Raw genomic sequence first — 17,937 nt, 5'->3', positions numbered from 1 at the left:
CTTCAACTGCCTGTCACGCGACGTCACAAAACAGCAAAAACTCAGCGCGTCAAAGTGACGTGTACGCGTTAGATTCATTAATGTGACGAACAAAAGTGAATATATTTCTCAATAGCTGCAGGCTGCCACGTTAAGAAAGGAATAAAAGATGGCTACCGCCGATCACTCAGGGACTGGTTACTCGTACCTGCCGGAGAGCTAGCGTTTATTTGCTTAAAATAAAGCTTTTTGCGTGGCTGTGCAACGTAATCGAGCACTTTCGGCATTTTCACGACCTCGCTCTGCCAACTCTTCTTTGCTGAGGGTCCATTTTAGTGGCATTGTTAACCTTCGTTGGATGCCGCCACGATTTTCGACCAGCCACCTCAAGCAAAGTAGGGGAAAGAGGACCAACCGCGGATGCCGGCACAACCCTCTTCATGCGGTTATCGATTTTGAGTGCACTGGCTCGGCCCCATCGGATGCCTCTCCACTTGGGCGGGCTCCTAGTCTCTTGTCAACCAAATAGATAAGACAAGCCGCTCAGTGTAGGCAATGTTATTCGTTTTTAAAGAAAACAGACGTGACCTCCTATAAACGAGGGGGGCATTTGATTGGGCTGTTCAAGCAACGTTGCTGGTCACCGCTTGATGCCTGCGTCGCGGTTACTGAAATTTGACGTCAGGATATTGGAATAAAAAAAACATATCGGAATAGTTTCACGTTATAGGGCACCAGCTAGTTAAACTCTGCTTACTGGAGAACAAAAATATCAGCAACAACAACAACCTAAGTCGAACTACCATATCCTGACTCACGCGCACCTGACGCGCTAGCTGTTTTGGAGGAAATGGTTGTTGTCATGCCTGTGACTGAAAATTGCAATTTATTTTCTTTATGCACATTAACAGATTCTAACGCAGTCGTCGTTCGGGAGTGCCTACTTAAACAGTGGTGTACACACTATTATCAGGCGTTTTGTTGGCCAGCCGATGCCCAATCCAGGGGTTAGGTTTTTTTTCATAAATACCATCATACTGTAGCTCTTCTTCGACCAGCGTCAATTGTACATTGTGTAAATCATTGCCGTTAAAATAGCGCATTTCAAGCTAAGTGCACTGTGATTTTCGAAATATTTCGCAAAGCGTGAGAACATTTTAGCAGGAGAAGATGTCAGCGAGTTCACATAGGGTGTCTGCGTTTAACTGCTGCGCAAAAAAAAAAAAGCTCGCGTTGAAGAGACTGACACACACGGTTGGCAACACTTACAGCTGAACCTATAATAGAAAAGCGGGACCTGCAATAAAACCAAGAGACTCTTACACTTGTTTCGCACGGCCTTTTCGATTATAGGTAAATATGGTCAGCATTTCTTAGTGCAGCACTTTCCACACTCTTGGAAACACAAAGTGCTCACTTAATGCACTAATGTCAGGACAACGACTTTAGTTTGTTTTATACTGCTGCTCTTCTGCCATACGTTGCAACCTCATTCCTCTCTTTAGGGTGCATGTGCAATTCTCTCTACCTATTTTCTGTTAAAAGTGCGTCATAATGCCTCAAACTAGCTTAACGAAATTCAGAAAGTCGTTCTGGCACGTTAAACCCCATAATTTTTATTCTTAACGAATGTACATTTTCGACACTGACGAAAAATACAAGTAGGCATATGCATTTGATAATTCAAGATATACTCAAAATATTTGCTGAATCAGAGTGCATAAGATTCATGCGAATATGATTGGTCAAGGAGTGTCACTGGACAAACACTGGCTGGCTCCAGCGACATTCGTTGATCGACCACATTTATTCACTTCAAACATCCAGCTTCCTGTAAACATCGCTCCTGTTTGGACGTGTAAGTGAGAGCTTGCGCAAAGAGGTTCTTTATCTGCTTATCTCAAGCGAAAGAGCTACAAAACAATTGACGGCTGTATAAAAAGAATAAAGTGTTTTACATGTTCAAATTAAATAGCCCAGGCAGAAAGAACACAATGTTACGCCAAAATGATGCACATGAGCTACTTCGCATAACTTTCTGTGGCTTTTGTGCTGAATATGCTGTCTTTATATACGTTTGCAGATGTATTAATCTTTCTCATTTGTAGTGTTTCATCACCGGCATGCAGTTTGCCTTTGCCGGCTCTACGAAGACGTAATATAAAAGGTCGGTGAAAGATTTTTTTGTGCTGGATGCACATCTACAGTGCAATGTCTGAAAACGTTCGTAAGGTGCGTTGTCCATAATAGACATCAGTTGCTAGGTAAAATACAATGAAAGAAGCCTAGGACATTTCTAAAAGGTTTCACACACGTTACAGAGAGTGCGCTGCTGTCACCGAATCGGTGCTCTGTGACAGCGAGGTTACCTGCATTTTGAAATGGCGGAACTTCAACGTGTAATGCAGCATCGTAGCTTGAGGATAATAGAGCCCTGAGTTTAGTGCTTCAAGAGCCCGGCATTTTCCACAACGGATGAGATAGAGTAAGTTTGTGCTGTCACTTCTGCTAGGTCTCAGCTACGGCACTAAATGCGTTGAATTTGTGAGTGATTCTTTAAGCAATTGTAAAATATCTGTTTCTCCCCTTTCACAGCACTAGAAAAACCTATATCAATGTCCATTAGCAACAATTTTAGGTAAAGAACCGTGTACAACGTTAGCATTTTACGTATTTATCACTTCATAATTTTAGTATCAAATGAATGCTAGGGGTGTAACTACGCCCTGAATGATTAAACAAAAATATGATGACAATTGTGAATGACATCGCAGTTTCAGATTTGATATGAAAGCACAAAGCCTTTAGTTAAAGCGATAACGTCTCTGAGGTACACTCAAACGACGTGTTGCCAAGAAAAATTATCACATGCTGCAGGAACTGCAGATAACCTTTGCCCAGCACATTTCACGGATGACTCAAAGAATGCTTACCGATGTCCAGCTTGTTGTGAAGACATGGCTTTATGCCGGTTGCGAACATTTTAGCATCTGCTGTAATTATCACTGCTCTGTCGTTAATGCAGCTTCACATTTTATGACCACCAATAGCACTGCGCAGTGTCTTTTTTGACACCTAGTACCTAGTACATTTTGATGGTAATCTTTGCGTTGGCGGTTGTTGTTCCCTGGACGTTTACTGCAACTGTGTAGTTATTGACTGCCAAACAAAGATGGCGTTTAGAAATTGAAATGGAATATTGAACCGGACTTGGCTAAGCGAGAATAATTTTTAGTGCATCAAAGATGTAAGCGCAATAAATGTCTTACCCGTAGAAATGTGCCGAGGAAATCGCCAATGCCTTCCTAGATGCATATGTAAGGAAAGTAAAACAATGTATTTTAATGTGCCATATCTTGCCAACAAGACAAAGTGAAGGCCGAAGGTTTGGCAGTTAAATAGCAGCCCCATCTGTGACAACGGCAGGAGCGGTGATCACGTAGATAATTGTAAGCCCTCCTACCTAGCTGAACTAATCTGCTTGCGTCAGCCAGAAACCGACGAGCGAGATGAAGGTTACTAGCTGTACATAGTACTTTTTGATTATAAGCTTTTAAAAATTACATGCGGTTGTTGAGTTGGCCGTTGCTTTCCCGTGGACATTTACTGCAACTTGGCACTAGTGCGCGTGTTCGAAACATCGGGTTTCAACATTTATAGACGCTTCTATTTTGACCCATACTGCATCAGCACTGTAGGTGAGTTGAAAATGCACTACATATGGCCGCAACTAAATGCTTTCATTGTGCACACTGAGTTTTACCTGTGACAAGTGCGTGCACGCAGTGGCGCTGAACAAAGGGGCAGACACCACACAGGCAATACAGGGTGTCCCATAAAATTTGAGCCAAGAGTTTAAATATGAAAGGCGTGTCAGAAGCTAATTGAACCGAACACACATTATTCGCAGCAGCCTATAGCAGCTGAGACATTTTATTTGTTTTTCCCATAAATCAATTATTATTTAAATTTGTTACCCAACCTTATAATGATTGACTTAGGACCCCACGTATGATACGTAGATTTGTAGATCACCTTCAGAAATCACCGATCAAGTTCTTTCCTTTACGATACGTCTCACGCAGTCCTTTTTTGCGGGTTGCAAAGAAAGCCCGCGAAATATGAAAAAAAAAGCCACGTGAAGGAGCCTTGACGCAGTGGTATCGTGTAGCTCTCAGGCGTGCGTACGGTGAAGAAGGCCGGCTACATCGTGAATGGCTACGAGGAAGCGGCAGGATGTTCTTTATCTCATGAGCAGCGCTCGGTCAGCAGCATGCATTTTCGCCATGATCCGATGGGAGCGAACCTTGTTCACCGAACGCACGTCTGAGACCAGCACCATACCACTACGCAAACGCTCCGTCACGCGGCTTTTGTCATATTTCGCAAACTTTCTTTGCAACCCGGAAAAAAAGCACTACGTGAGACGTATTGTAAAGGAATCAACTCGATCGATAGTTTCTGAAGGCGCTCTACAAATGTGCTTATCGTACTTGGGGCCCTCAGCCAGTAATGAAAAAGTTGGGTAACTAAACTTAAGAGATTAGTGAGTTATGGGAAAACAACAAACTGTCGGAGTTACTATAGGCTATTGCGAATAATATGCGTTTGCTTCAATTCGCTTCCGACGCGCCTTTCATTTTTAATTTCTTCGCTCAAGTCATGTGGGACGCCCTGTATAAGTGTGTGATTCATACATCTCGACCTATGTGTCCTTGTGTTAGAGCGAAAGCATTGTGTACATTTACCAGGCCATCGTGTATTCATATATCGAGTGTTCTATGCCAGCTGTGCATTTTGCGCAAAAGTGTAGCGAAACCTACAACAGGAAACGCAGACCTTCAATAGCGAGGAGGCTTTTACAGAAACACATGTGGCGCAGAGCAAATACTGTTGGGGAGTATCAACTGGATACATTTAAAAAATTCAGCTAGAAAAAGATATTCGGTGCAAAAAGCAATCGAAATAACATTTTGAGCCAGTCATCGAGGCCACAACCAGCTTTGCGGACTTGCGTTGAGTGTTATCATTTCATTAAAATGTACCTTATTTTAAACAGATTTTTGGTGTTTTAAGCAAGCCGCTTAAGTAGCTCCGTAAATGGAAGGAGGTGTAAACAAGATACACCTGCATCTTCTTCCCTTTAGCTGTAGTACACAAGAAAATGTATATTTGAAATCCTTCTTAAATGCAAAAATGTTTAGCACTGGAAACACTTGCTTTAGGCTCTGAGTAACATAGGACTCTAGATATGAGGTCAATACAGTGCTGGCGAATTGTACGAATACTTAAAGAATGAGTGAGAATTACTCTACCGACATACGGTCTTTTGGTGACCTACGTCTTCACGAATATAAAGGATGTCGGTTGTTGCCACATTTCCACCTACATAATTATGTTTCACAGATGCGCTATATGATCAGTATGATTGACCTTTGTTATTAGGTACGCAAACATAAAGTTAGTTCATACTATCTAGATACGAAGGTGACAGAGTCTGACTGTATTGGATCACTCAATGACATCTCGTTACACTAATGTTTGCAAAAGATGCTCCGTAAAATGCTTAATCTTTCTCAAATGTCTCTCATCAACATTTCAAATTGAAATATTTGAAATAATACAATGCTGAGGCCTTTAATCATTGTTCTTGCGGAATCCATCCATCCATCCATCCATCCATCCATCCATCCATCCACTTCAAGTTAAGCAAGGCAAAGTAGATCAATCGGAGACACTGTGCCCCTCTCTTTGCCTGATTATCTATTTCACTGGGTCTTTTTATTATCCGTCCATTATGATCCAAGGCTGTAAGGGACGGTAGACAACGGGATTAGTTTTGAAATGAAAGAAAAGTCACTTCCTAAGCATGGCTGGAGCGGTGGATTCGGTTTCTTTAAACAATCTTGCGGGTCACTGCCCCTGCTTGCGTCGGTGATTACGTAAGGCTGGTATCACGAGGTTAAAGTAAAGTGAGAATGGGAGAACATTAAATTTTAACACCTTCATAAAGCAAAGCAAAAAGATGTAGAGAAACGTTTATAAAATAATCACGTTTCCGTATCTTATTATTTTCGTCTTGAAGCCTGATTGGTTAAAAGGTTATACCGCAGACGTCAGGCGATCAGGTTTAAGCTAATAGGTTACAGGAGCATTTACGAAGTTACAAGTCGTAATACAAAATATATTCGCGAGCTTTTTTATAATAACGGTGCAATTGTTTTGCAGAATTATATACCTGTATCTAAAGTTCACTGGAAAATTTCGTTCTGTAACAAGCCTTTCGAATGATTTCGTCTGAGCTGCGTGATTTCCGCTTTTTTACTATTTGACTTTTCACGCAGAGCAACGTAAGATAAGTATTCTAAAAAAGTGACGCGATCAAATGACTTACAGTGTCAGTGCTGCATAGGTCCCCAGATCCACCTAGGCACTAGAAAAAAATATATAGGACAAACAACATATAGATAATAATTTGTAAACAATGTGATGATGGTATGGCGAAATTTTAATACACGGGCATCGTCATTCCAGAGCGTAGGTTACTATCAGGCTATTTTCCAAATTAATAGAAGCCGGCTTCTTGCAATTTTCATGGCGTTGTACTTCAAAAGTAATATATTGAAATACTTACAAAAGTAAGGTTAATCAACACAATGAATTTATTGCACTCCTGAGAAGCAAAGTCACCTGGTACTACTAATTTTGAAAATTCTTTATCGGGAAAAAGAAATAAAATGCCTACCACATTTATGCAAAAGCATGAAAAATTGACTATGCAGGTAGTAGGTACTTTAATTGCTATATTGTGGCTATAGTTTAGTTGGTGTGCTGGATGTCCCAACAAAGATAATTAGGCGTGTTTCCCTTTAAGTATAATAGTGAGTGCAGATGTTTTTGAGGAAATCAGTGATTCACACAATGTCTTCAATTCAGGGACATAGTGCGTGAGAAATTTAAGCGTGTTCAACTTTGAACTTCATTTTCGTTTCAATAAATCGCACTGATGACAGGGGCACAAAAAAAAGCCACGAGATGGGCTTGACTAGGTCTGTGTCCCTTTATTGGTTTTTAGCAACACGTAAAAATGTGCGAATAAATACATGAACACATGTGATAATACTACAATATAAGTACAAAAAATGTGTGAAAAATTTAGAAAGGTTATACAAAGTTACATTTTCACAGCAGCAAAAACGTGAATGCAGACTTAATACGTGTCATAAAGTTATACAAAAAAGCAGAAAAAATGCAGACAACATAAATCACTTTTCATTTATGGGAAACATTCACACAAATACAAAATTATGTAGTCAGTGTGCAGTTGCAGCCTAATATGCATGTTCTCTTGAAGAAAACACACAAACAAAAGCACTAAAGCACACACGCGAATAACAGGTTGAATGGCAAGGTGTTTAGCACCTAATTGAAATGGTAACAAGTATGCCCAATAGTGACGAGAGTTAAGTAAAGATGGCAGTGCGTTCCGCAGCATTTGATCCTTGTAGTTCTTGTATGCGGTGTATGCCAAGTTTCTTTATCACGTGTATTGCAACTACTTGTGTCTAATTTTAGTCTTCAAAAGTACTCCAAAATATTAGTGATGCTTTTTCTTTCTGTTACAAAACGTTTCAGTAAAATTGTATAAAATAATGGTTTTATCGCCATTGAATCTTATTGACAAAAAAGAGTATCAGTATCTGCGTCGAATAAAGAATTTCAAATTGCATGGATTGCTTACTTTTGAAATAAATATAGATTTCACGTTATTCCAAGTTGTGTTGCCCTATACGAGGTGACAATAGCTATAGTGAGATAACAGAATTCAAAATAGGAGCTTCGCTCCTAATGGTAAAAGGAAGCGTAATTTTATTAGTATTCTAATAACTCGTGCAAGTTAGTTAGCAATAATGCTAACATAGTCACTCCACAGCATGTCCTTGTCGAAAATCTCACCTAAGCTTTTAACCGATGGTAGCATGCTATGAAAGTAGCAGCTATTCTTAGATGTCCATCAATGCTTTGGTTTTTTTGTGTTCTTTAAAAGAAAAAGCACGCGTTTTGTTTGGCTAGTATTATTGTTTAATCAGTTTACAAAGGTCCACTTCTTTATTGGTTTTAGTGTATCATTAGCAACACTTAGCAATTCGTTTACGTCTTTAGCAGTTATAAATGAACTAGTGTCCTTGACATATAAAGCAAATTGTGCCATTGTATTGATATTACTTATGGCCTTTATTTACAGGTTAATAATAGTGGCCCCATTATGCTTCCCTCAGGAATCACTGCTAATATACGCAGTTTTTTTTTCACAGTGGTAACGTACAACAACGGACTGATACGTATACTGCAAATAACTTCTAATTAAGTTCACTAACTAAAGCCATAAATATCAAGTTTTGTTAGTAGGGTATTGTGGTTAGTAATGTCAAAAGCTTTTAAAACAATCAATAAAGACGCCGAGAGTAACTATTCTTTCTTCAAAGCCTTACAAAATTATAGCTTTTTGTATTTGTAACGCCGTTTCCGTTGAACGACCTTTTCTAAACACAAACTGTTAATCTTTAATTTCATTGTGTTTTGCGTAAAAAAGATGTTATTCGTGTACTAACCAATTTCTCAACACATTTAAAGAAAATCAGCAGGATCAATGTTGGCCGACAATTTGAGAGCTCGTTTCTGTCGTTAGATATGAAAAGTGCTGTTACCTTCACGACTTGCATGCACTGAACAAATGTACCATTCCCCAACGAAAGAATGGACACGCGCTCTAATATAGGAGCGATCAGGTCTAGAAGATGCTTTTCTTAGCGAACCTGCAAATCATCGATATCGCAAGTTTTGCTTTTTCGAAGGCTAAGAAACGTTTTGCAGGTTTCATAAGATTTAGTGGGGCTTAGGAATACACTTTCAACGACTTTAGAGTTTACATATACTGCGCAACGAGGATTGCAGGAACTGTTCAAATGAATGAGGGATCGTGGCTAAAAGCGAAATGACGAAGTAGTTTTATAAGTGTATTGGTATTAAAGGTTTGATACATTTTTTACTTATTACGGGAGAGTTAACTAGCCTCTACATAATTATATATGAATACACGGGGTTCTGAATTGAAATAGATATTGACCAGCTGTTTCTATTTATTATTGTATGAGTTGTTTCTCACGTCGTGAATAATTAAGTCGTGAATTCTACGTTACTGTTTATCAATGTCGTTGCTGCACAGTTTATGAGTGCTCAGTTTTGTCACTTCATTTATCAAGCGGCAACGCCCAGAGACAAGAGAACAGGCAAGCAGAAATTCAGTGGCGAGCTGGAATTGCGATTGGTTTTCAATTAAGAAACCGTCAATTAGAATAGCAACAACGGCTTTGCTGGGTAAGACATGACAGTCGTCAATAGTTTCTTAGGTTTTCAAGTTCTACTGCACACCGAATAAATTAAAAAAATAGGTCTAGACGTCCTGACTTCACATAGGGTGCTTTGTGACATTTGTAGCTCGGCGATGTGTGCAGAAATATTCAAGGTAAGATGAATATGCGAACAATTTTTTCTACACTATTAAAGAGTTATACGATGCGCTGGTTTACCGACATTTTAAATGGCCTTGTGCTGAAACAAAAGTAAATCTTACGGTCTGCTAGCTTGCAGCCAAGTGTAGTTACTTCGTGACTGTCCAAGTATATCTGAAACCCATTTTCGTAAAGCACAAAATAAAGCAAGGAAAATAAAAATTCTTACCGCAAAAAGAAGGACATCCGCCGTAGGTACATATACCATACGTAAACATGGTACCATTGTAGTGCAGTATTAATCACTGCAGTGAGTTTCAAAGTAGTGTGCACAAAATACAGTGGCAACAGCGCTAAGGTAAGGGTAAGCAGTAACGAACCTCCTATGACAGCGTAGATCCAATACAAGAACAATATAGCTCTCCCTCATTGTTTATAACTGCGATGAGTATAAAACTTTGAGCTGCTTCAAGTCATGACTGAGAATGCTGTTTGAGATACATACCTCGCCTATGCCCAAAAAGTTTGGAAGGCTGACCTCGGCACATTGTGAGACTGTAAGACAAAAAAGGCAACATTTTATCTCTATATTACACCATAGAACAATGTATAATTGATATTATTGTGAGAAAGGTAATAGCATAAACGATGCAGGAATACCTATATAGTATTTTCTGGACTATCTATCTATCTATCTATCTATCTATCTATCTATCTATCTATCTATCTATCTATCTATCTATCTATCTATCTATCTATCTATCTATCTATCTATCTATCTATCTATCTATCTATCTATCTATCTATCTATAACTATCTATCTATCTATCGTATTAGTATCTTCATTTGTTTTCGAGGGAAGCAAGAGAGAGAACATGTGAGGTGTCCAGCTAGGTTAGCCAAGCTGTTAAAAAAAGAAAATATAACAAAAACGTTGCACGAATTTCATACCTACGATGTTCTGTCGTGAGAAGCTTGGCGACTGAACGCAGTAGGTTTTAAAATGTTATCTTGCACTGTGTTATGTGATGTTTATTTAAAAGTTTAACTAACGTTAGCTGGAAGACATGGTATAGTCGTGAACCATTCGGTCGCAAGTGCTGTGCTGCTCTTCCCTGTCCTATGCACAGCACATTACTGCAATTTTCGGTACTGTGAATGAATAATTAAATGTAGGCAGAGTGCGCAAACACTGCAAGGAAATATCCGTACATGGTTTCACTCCTTCTAAACTTAAGCGTGTATCATGAGTTTAGCTTAATACATTACGTTCAAATCAGTTGTTTAAAGTAGTTACAATTAACAGTGGTAAGCTGAACCATTTCAGTACAACAACGGTCACCAGTTGTTCGTCAGGAATGGCGTATAGAACTGAAATTTGAGAGCCTCACTACCACCCACTTATTGTCCTCGCAGGCATCAGAGAGTTTCTGACAGAAGCGTACTCCCGACCCTAGCCGTGTCGCGCACATTGAACACGTGAATGAAATAAACGAATAAATACATTTCACTGCCACAGTGGTAAAGAACTCGTTTGTCGTTATGGCGTGTTCCACAAGAGCGAAATGCAGTCGGAGCCATATCACGATGAATTTCCAAGTTAATTCGGTTCACAATGAAGCAAAGTACCGACACACCGCATTGCTACCAGAGATACGCGTCATGTATGAGGTGTACATTCGATTGGGCTTCTGACTCCTGCTTCGCTCTGGGCACGCAGGGTCATTCAGTGGTGGCACCGGCAGGTCCGCGCATGGCACTCGCATGACTTTACATTCAGGGACGTTTGTCTAAATGTATGTATAAGACGCGGATCTGATATCGCCTTAGCAACGGAACAATCCTAAATGACTTGTTTTGTCATCGAAGAGCTGCCAATAACTTGTGGCACACAGTAACCGAAGTTGGCTTCAAAGACAAACATTCAAGAGCGGCACGTACACAGTGGCACATGCCCAGGAGCACATACCTAGTGACTCAGTGCCTTGGTCAAAGAGGTTCAAGAGCGACGCATACCGAGTGGCCCATATACAGAGACGCAAGTTGGCGTCAAGCAGGTTCGCTGTTTAGCGGCACATAAACAGTGGCACTTACCTAGTAAAATAAGTTTGCGTCAAATGGGTTAACCCATGAGCCGCACACATTCACTGCCACATACCCACTGACTTAATATGGTACGGTGGTAGGCCTTGAAGGTGGTTTTCTAAGAACAACGGTCCATTACTTTACCCATGATACCACGGAGTTCCCAGTGATTGCACGCTTCCCATACACTGGCGATAGCGAAGTCCACCTATTTATTTTGAAGGCAACAACAGGGAATGCGTTTAATTCGGTGAGTCGTTGCTTGATACAGTGTTTCTAGCGCGCCTTTGAGCACATCAGTCGTTTCCCCCATCGCCCAGCGTTCGTCTCTCAATCGCATCTCTTCGCCATATATTTCAGCTGTTGAAGTTTTATCACTTATGCGCCACCGCTGCAGTACTGCCGTCGCATGGTGCAACAAATATTGAAATAAATATTACTGCTGTACATATTTGTGTCTCCGTTTGACTATCTGTAATTGCACTCCATATTCAATACTTACTATTCTGTTCGTACTAAAAAAGTTGATGTTCACTCATCTCTATCGCCTAAATATTACTGTCACGCTTATACGACAGTTAGATTGCATTCGGCATCACCTAAAAGTTACAGATTAGTCTACAAAGAATGCGAAAGTTAAACATTGAAACATGAATGCAAAGTTGAACGTAAAATTTGGCGCAAGTCTTACCGTCTGAGCAAGAAACGACAGCGGGAACGAAAAGGATTCCTGTCAGGAGGAAGACGTAAAGAATCATCTCGACTTCGTTGCTGCCTTTCAACAATGGTGTAACTACAGCAGTGCTGGGCACATCTCGCTCCGGCGTTTTATGTGTCACCCGATGCACGCATGTGTTTTCATACCAAGTACGCGAGTACTTTTGCACTTCCCTGATGGACCACGTGTCGACCGTGAATCACATAAAACATCGAAAGAAAATGCAAAGACCGGAACTGAATGAAAGCATTTCCCAACAATTGTGGCCTACTTGCGTCAAAACAATCGTGTCCTCAACATTAAAAGTAGTGCTAATAATATTTTCAACGCCATGTCCCCGGACCACTTTTCTGATACGCTTGCGAGATATAAAAACCCGGATGCTTGTTTTGTTTCCTATTTCCTAGGACACAAGAACTAACCTTCACCGATGTCCCCCAAAACGCTTCATTGAAGTAGCTATATATTTACTACTTTCCATCGCCTGTGTGCATAAAAGTAAAACGTTTTTGCAGCGTCGTTTCTGTTGAGCTTGTCGAAATGTTTTTCCGGAAGGGGCGATGGCAGGTGGCTTACATTAATGTCTTGTTCTTTTTTTATTTTAATTGGCTCAGTTCACCTACGACCTTGATGAAATGACCTTTTATTCTTTTCGTATGGCTTGCCACGGGGCATAATGTGGAACTAAATTTAGAACTAGGCCTGTGGCATGTTTTGTGGAGACACTGCAGCAGTACTTGCTACTTATTAGCGGTTGCAAGTTTTCCATGTAGCATATATTGCTTGTGGTTATGGGTAACACGAGAGCAATAAAATAGGAGAGCCAAGCCTTTGGTGCACCGATCAACGATTGATTTGGGCTCCCAGGGCCCCCCGTCAAGGGCGCCTTTCAACCTCAACGTCACACACTCACACTTGTATGGCGGCTTACAGCTGCAACATAAATATAGAAATATAGCAGTCCAGAAATACTGCTTGGGGAACAGTGACCGAAATATTAAAGACGCACATTGAACACATGTTACTCGTTTCAAACACTAACTGAAAGGAAAAAGTTGGCAATATGGCCGAAACTAGAATGATGCAATGCAGTTTTGGTCACAAGCAAAGGCTATCCAGATTAAGGTACACCTGATGAGATCTCACATTATGCCTACAAGTTTTCGCATCGAGAGCTGGGGCGCTATAACGTAAAACTATTCCAAACTTTTCTATTCCAATTCTGCTATCAGCCCTCCACGATTGGTCAAAAACCTTTTTCGACCACGCCCACTTCACGTGTCTGTCACGCGACGTCACGAAAACCGCGATACCTCCCCATCTGATATAATGTGTACACACTGATTATGCATGATTTGACAGAAAAAAGAAAAACAGTTGTTTCTGATTCGACCACTTTTCGCCATTAGCCTTCGGCTATTAGTAAAAAGTTTTCGGGCTGCACCCACTTCACCTGCCGGTCACGCGACGTCACAAAACCGCAGAAACTCACCGCGTCAAAGTGACGTGTACGCGATAAAGATGCATTAATATGCCGAACAAAACTGAATTTTCTTCGGAATAGCCGCAGGCTGCCCCGTTCCGATAGGAAGAAAAGATGGTTGCCGCCGATCGCTCAGACGCTGGCTACTCCCACCTGCCGGAGAGCATGGGCATATTTGCGTATAATAAATCTTCTTGCGTGGCCGTGTAACGCTTTCGAACCCTTTCGGCACGTTTACCTCCTCATTCTGCCAACTCTTCTTTTCTGAGGGTCCACTTTAGCGTCATTCTTGAGTTTCCGTTGCATGCCGCCGCGATTTTCGACCAGCCACCGCAAGCTAAGTAAGGGAAAGCCGACCAATCGTAGATGCCGGCACCACCCGCTTCATCCGGTTATCGACTTCCAGTGCAGTGGCTCGGCCCCATCAAATCCCTCTCCACTTGAGCGTTCTCCTCGCCCCTTGTCAGCGAATTAGATACGACAAGCCGCTCAGTGCAGGCAATGTTATTCGTTTTTCAAGCAAACAAAAGTGACCTCCTATGAACGAGGAGAGCGTTTGATTGGTCTGTTCAGACAACCCTCGGGGTGACCGCCCGGTGCTTGCGTTGGTGGTTACGCAAATTTGACGTCAGCAAATTGGAATGGAAGCATATTGGAATAGTTTTACGTTATAGGGCCCCTGATCTCTGAAAATGGGGCGACTTATCGCTCGATTTTTGCCTCTTCCGTGAGTTGATAAAACGCGATAGTCTGCGTGATAATGTCTTTCTCATGACCGTTCTGCGTAACTCAGAAATCGGGTCAGGTTTTGTGCTAGGTGAAACCTGCAGCTTCGACAAGTGCCGCCCTCTTTGCAAACATAAACTTTGGGGTATCCACGCAATATATGAAAAATTGGGGTTAGGGGCGACTGCTAACCCAAATCTAGGGAAGCAGCCTGCGTACAGCGCACGACGCTATTTCCTAACGGTTCTAAAAAAAACTGGCAGGACAGTCACAGCGCTAGGGGCAGAACCACCCTCCACCGAGCTCGCAGGACGTCTGCCACTACTGCCCTCGCACATGAGCCACCACTGCTTGGTGGCGGAAGTGCGCGCTCGGTTCGGCAGGGCTTCTTTGTGGGACTCTGAAACACTCTGTTTAGCCCTGGAAGTCATCGGCCACTACAAAATAGCTATAATTATTTATAATGTTGTAATGTATATAAGTAATTTTCAAGTGACCGTTGCGAGCGGTCACTTCGAATAAGGGTAAGTCGCAGGAACCTTCGATTGTGCTAGTCAGATGTTTAGCGTTTCGGAATACGAGACTTCAAAAATACATCGTTTGAAGAAAAGTACGCTTTCATTTACAGAAATTGGAACAAGTGAGGCACAGGAAATCGTGCAACGTAAGCAGCCCATAGGGCAGAGGCTCGCGAGTTAGCTCAGTTCACTAATTTTCAGGAAGGCAACGAACCGCGCGGAAGCATCGCTGGCTTATTCTCAGGATCGAGATAAATAAGGGGATCCGAGGGGTTCGAACTTCGCTTTTTTCAAGCATATAAACTGAATCGGCAATGAAGAGAAAAATTTCATAGCGAGAATTTATTGTTCGCTTTGAAATAAAATAGGCGAATTAAAAGAAAAACGGAAAAAGAAAGCGGACAAAGAGACAACTCGTCGTGGTTGAGAGAAGAATGAACATCGTTTCGCATCATTCTTGCGGTGGTTTACCGTTAAGCCACTGCGGCGGCTCTCCTCGTATGTACTTTCTTCGGCATTCCCTTTATCTGTAAAGCAAAAAACCTGGAAGCGTTAGCAAGCTTTATTCACTAACATGGCAGGGCTGTCTAACATCTTTGCGGCCACAGACGTCACGTCGTATTTAAGTGTATCACCTAGCACAAATCTATTTAGATGTGTTTGCGACGTCTCTGTGGATCTCTCATCGCCATCTCTATATAAGCATCACACGTTGCCTTTGTCCTCGTTGCATCAATGCGTAGGCCTAGCCCACTTCGTATCGTTCTCATTTGGTGTTTCCATCTCGGCTTAGCCTGTCAACGCTGTAGGGAAAAAGTATGCATGATATTAAAATTTAATCTGTGTGGCGCATGAGCATAGAAATGTATAGTTTGTCAGAAATAGTTAGGGATTCTTTGTCAGAGATTTATCGCTGACAATGCAGACAACCGAGCACACCTAATCGTAATGACTACTTTCCCTCCATGTACGCAATTTGCTTACGTCACATCTTAAAGCAAGCATAACCGGACCATTTCCGCCTTCATGTTCATTGTGAACTAGGTTCCCCTGCGGGAGCCGAAACGTCTAACCTTCATGAACTTTCGCGGTCGGTGACCCTTTTTAAATGTTGTCCATCTCGTGAATATGCAAGTATCAAATGGTCCTTTCACATTTTCGACAAAAATGTTCCGTCCACTTGACGACTTACGTTACAGCGTGATCAGGTACCGGAGGCAAGGGAACAAATTCACAACATATGTGCAGACTCGCAACGGCTTTATTCTGATAGCTGGTACAGATAAATTGTTGGCCAAGGTACACGTGTCATCACATCTAAGGCGAAACTAAATGGCAAACAGAAATTTCTATAGGTCACAAACCAATTTTTCTCTTGTGCCGGCATTCAATATACCGCGCTGCACAGACACAAAAACACCTGATGTGTGAAGGTAATAAATTTGGTTTACATCATCTTTTCAGTTGTGTAATCTAATAGGCTTCCGAAGCGCCACTCTTCACTTTTCTTCGACGTGTGAGGGTCCGTGCTTTCGAAAATGGGGGGGGGGCATCGGCACTCTTGGCAAATGTAGAGCCGGGAAAGAGGCGCGTTTTTAAGGCACAGTTGATGTTCTTGCTGGCGTGGTGAGACAGTTTTCAACTTTGCTCTACGAAAGATTTTTCACGCGACAAGGGTATTATGTGAACGATGCCTGCATTGCGGGGGGACGTTTGAACAAGTTTCCTTCACTTGGCATACACATTGACGAGCGGAAGAGACACTCTTGCTCTTTTTTTCGGGTGCAGGCTTCTGAAAGATTTTATGGGACCTGGAATACAGTTTCCATTCCATACTGCCAGACCATATACTTAATAATAGGTGCCCATTAGAAATGAGAGCGACCTTTTTCTTGCTTCTTTCGATGGTTCGAGCAGTTCATTACCCTTCACGGCTGCTATTAGTCTGTTACGTGCGCTGATAATCAGGCGGCTAGGGAAGTTATCTCAGAAGACTATCAGGCTGGGGATAAACAACTTTCGAGATCAGCATCCATTGTCGCTTGGACTAAGTAATCTAGCGCAGCCCTTCGGAAGGTAAATTGTAATCTCGGTTGCAGAAAAGAAACTTTCATAAGCCTGCACCCAAGTTGGAAAAAGGAGCAAGACTGCCACTTTCGCGTGTGAAGGCGTGTGCCAAATCAAGCGCACTTGTTCATTCATCTTTTTTTTTTTTTTTGTAATGCAAGCATCGCACCATGTACCTTCGACGTGCCAAAAATATTATGCAGGGCAAAGTAAAAGTTCCGTAAAGGCATGCCTTCGTGAACATGAACTGTCCCTGAAAAACACAGCTGTCCCACCTGGCTGTGCATTGCCAAGAGTGCAGATGCACCGCAAGGTTTCCCAGTGCACGTTCCCTCATAAAGCAACAGAACAAATGATCTGCTCATAACGGAAACGTGTTATAATATATAACACAAAAGAATTAATAGGCTAACAGTCAATATCCCTCACGCATCGCTTCTTGAAACTTTGTAGCACGGTACAATAAACGCCGATGTATAGAAAATATTCTTTCGTGGCGCATAGAAACATTTTGTTGCCCGTTCTTTTCACCATAATTAATTATCATAGAACGCATAGGTCACACAACTAATTATTTGTAGCACCTTTCATATGGTATTTGCTTGTCAGCGCCTACTCGCCGGATATCCAGTCTTTCTAATCCACTTGACTACATTTTGGAACTGAGCTAGAATGAGTGCAGACACTATAATACTGTTGCTATTGGCACGTTGTCTCAACATGTATTTCGCCAAGAAATTGTTTTCTTTTTACCATGACTTTAGATGTCTGTTTTGTGTTGTACTGGCGTTAATATTGTTGCGTGTACTTTTATTAACCTGCATACATTTTCGTGCAATTGTGACGTTT

At 41.6% G+C, this 17,937-nt stretch overlaps 1 long non-coding RNA gene across 1 annotated transcript; it reads right to left on the bottom strand.

The window, feature by feature from the left end:
• Positions 1-3,248: 3,248 nt before the first annotated feature.
• On the bottom strand, positions 3,249-10,035 carry LOC129384281 (uncharacterized). The gene is made up of 3 exons (XR_008612013.1): positions 9,997-10,035; positions 6,374-6,412; positions 3,249-3,284 (listed from the first exon to the last, which is right to left on the bottom strand). It is a non-coding gene; the product is annotated as an uncharacterized lncRNA (long non-coding RNA).
• Positions 10,036-17,937: the final 7,902 nt, after the last annotated feature.

Source organism: Dermacentor andersoni, chromosome 8, assembly GCF_023375885.2.
Source record: "Dermacentor andersoni chromosome 8, qqDerAnde1_hic_scaffold, whole genome shotgun sequence".
NCBI lineage: Eukaryota > Metazoa > Arthropoda > Arachnida > Ixodida > Ixodidae > Dermacentor > Dermacentor andersoni.
Note: the sequence above shows the minus strand (reverse complement) of the source record. Positions and strands in the feature narration are given on the sequence as shown.